Raw genomic sequence first — 2544 nt, 5'->3', positions numbered from 1 at the left:
CTAGCTTTTTTTATATGCAATAAAATAAAAACATTCATATGTTCATACGTGCTTGAATGACTGAAGAAGAAAATGTTTATGTCCCTCTTGTGTTTTACTGACATGAGGGGAATATGGACTCCAGCTAATATCTCTTTATCCAATAGTCATACCCATACGTCACTGCATAACGGCTACCAGCCACTCTATTAATGGACGTCTTAATGCTTTGTGTTTGAAATGTGAGCTTACCAATTCCCGGTCATGATTTCCCTGCCTCTCACAGTGACGAACAGTCCCCTAGTCAAGCCATTATGTCCGAGGACAAGGCTGGCTTTCTCGGGCCGTACAATCTATCCTTTGTCGTATTTCTGTGATTCACTTCAAGGCTGGCCCAATCTGTGTGACAGTAAGTCACAAGTCCCTGTGTGTGTCTGCCAGACGCCAGAGCTCTGCCGTTCCTGTGTAGGTTAGAATTTAAAACTGCATTCGTGTCTTGATGTTTATCTACTTTGACTACCCTGAAGCAAATACGCAAAGTGTAGCGCTCAAATCTTGAGTCTTGTTGCGTTTAGAATCGCGTACTACTTTTTACTACCAGTGCATACTACAGCTGTCCCTAGAAAGTATGTACTTTGCACGCAGTATGCAGACAATTGGGACATACTACCTTATCATAACATTGCACCTTGAAATTTGACCCCACCCGTCGCTGTCTATGAAGCAACATTCGTCCACAGCTGGGATTCATCAAAACGCCACCGGCGTGACTCGCACATGTGACATAATTTCCGCCGAGCACAGGATTGTGGGTCAGAAGAGCCAGAAAAGCCTGCTGGCTTGCATACTGCAAAATACGACCGGATGTAGTAGGACATCCTGGTATTTTTGCCATACTGCATGTGGCATACTATGTATTGGGACATACTACATACATTTTTGGCATACTATATAGTATGGAAGTATTCGATTCAGAACGCATCCTCACAGAATCGCTGTATGCATCACAGTGCTACAGCTAGCAGTGTACTCATTTAGGACATGATGGTATCTCTTGTCCCTAGCAGTGTACTCATTTAGGACATGATTGTATCTCTTGTCCCTAGCAGTGTACTCATTTAGGACATGATGGTATCTCTTGTCCCTAGCAGTGTACTCATTTAGGACGTTATGGTATCTCTTGTCCCTAGCAGTGTACTCATTTAGGACATGATTGTATCTCTTGTCCCTAGCAGTGTACTCATTTAGGACATGATGGTATCTCTTGTCCCTAGCAGTGTACTCATTTAGGACGTTATGGTATCTCTTGTCCCTAGCAGTGTACTCATTTAGGACATGATGGTATCTCTTGTCCCTGTCAGCGTCTCATCCTACCAGGAAAGGGTGAGGCCTGGAAGGAAAACAACATCCTGGAGAGAGACCTTCAGGTCAAGGAGGTTATATTCGCCATTAGCCACGCCTGTCCATCCGCTCCTGGAGAGAGACCAACGGGGCCACGCCCGTCCATCACAATACTCCGCCCGCCCCTGGAGAGAGACCAACGGGGCCACGCCTGTCAATCACAACACTCCACCCGCCCCTGGAGAGAGACCAACGGGGCCACGCCCGTCCATCACAACACTCCGCCCGCTCCTGGAGAGAGACCAACGGGGCCACGCCTCTCCATCACTACACTCCATCCGCTCCTGGAGAGAGACCAACGGGGCCACGCCTCTCCATCACAACACTCCGCCCGCTCCTGGAGAGAGACCAACGGGGCCACGCCTCTCCATCACAACACTCCGCCCGCTCCTGGAGAGAGACCAACGGGGCCACGCCCGTCCATCACAACACTCCGCCCGCTCCTGGAGAGAGACCAACGGGGCCACGCCCGTCCATCACAACACTCCGCCCGCCCCTGGAGAGAGACCAACAGGGCCACGCCCGCCATCACAACACTCCGCCCGCTCCTGGCACCCTCATTGGAAACCCACAGTTACTTTATCTAATGCGCTCCTTGTCTCAGCATGGACACTTTGGCTCTGGAGTAGGAAAAAAGAACTTAACCCTTTTAACCCTGAAAGTACAGTGACAACATTTTGAATATTAATAGGATTTTCCCTATAATACTAGAAAGCGCAGTTTCTCAGCTTTCAGCAAGTGTTGGAGTGAGGAATTTTTTAGATTTGTTAGATATTTTTTTAATATTATTAAATATTTGTTAGATATTTTTTTAAATGTTGCCGGTGACGTGGTCGTATCGAAAGGGTTAATGAGGATTAATGAGCACACCAGAGCTTTTGTCTGTGCTACTACACGCTCTATTCAACATCTGTTTTAAAAGCGTCCGAGACGATGCCCTGTTGTGGAAAATGGCAACCGAAGTCGCTCAGGAATGTAGGGATGGCGTAGTTTACTCCTGGCTGTTCTCCCCGTTCACCGATACCGGCTGTAGGAAACGAGGGTCTGGTTACTCGCTCCCGACTACAGAGGCTATCGGGTGCATGGAAAATTCAGTGTGACTGTCTTTAGACTGACTAACCATGCAGTGAATATGAGGACACTTATCTAGTCTTCAATCAAATT

Source organism: Borostomias antarcticus, assembly GCF_949987555.1.
Source record: "Borostomias antarcticus genome assembly, chromosome: 2".
NCBI classification, from domain to species: domain Eukaryota; kingdom Metazoa; phylum Chordata; class Actinopteri; order Stomiiformes; family Stomiidae; genus Borostomias; species Borostomias antarcticus.
The sequence above is the reverse complement of the archived record's forward strand: the minus strand, read 5'-3'. Positions refer to the sequence as shown.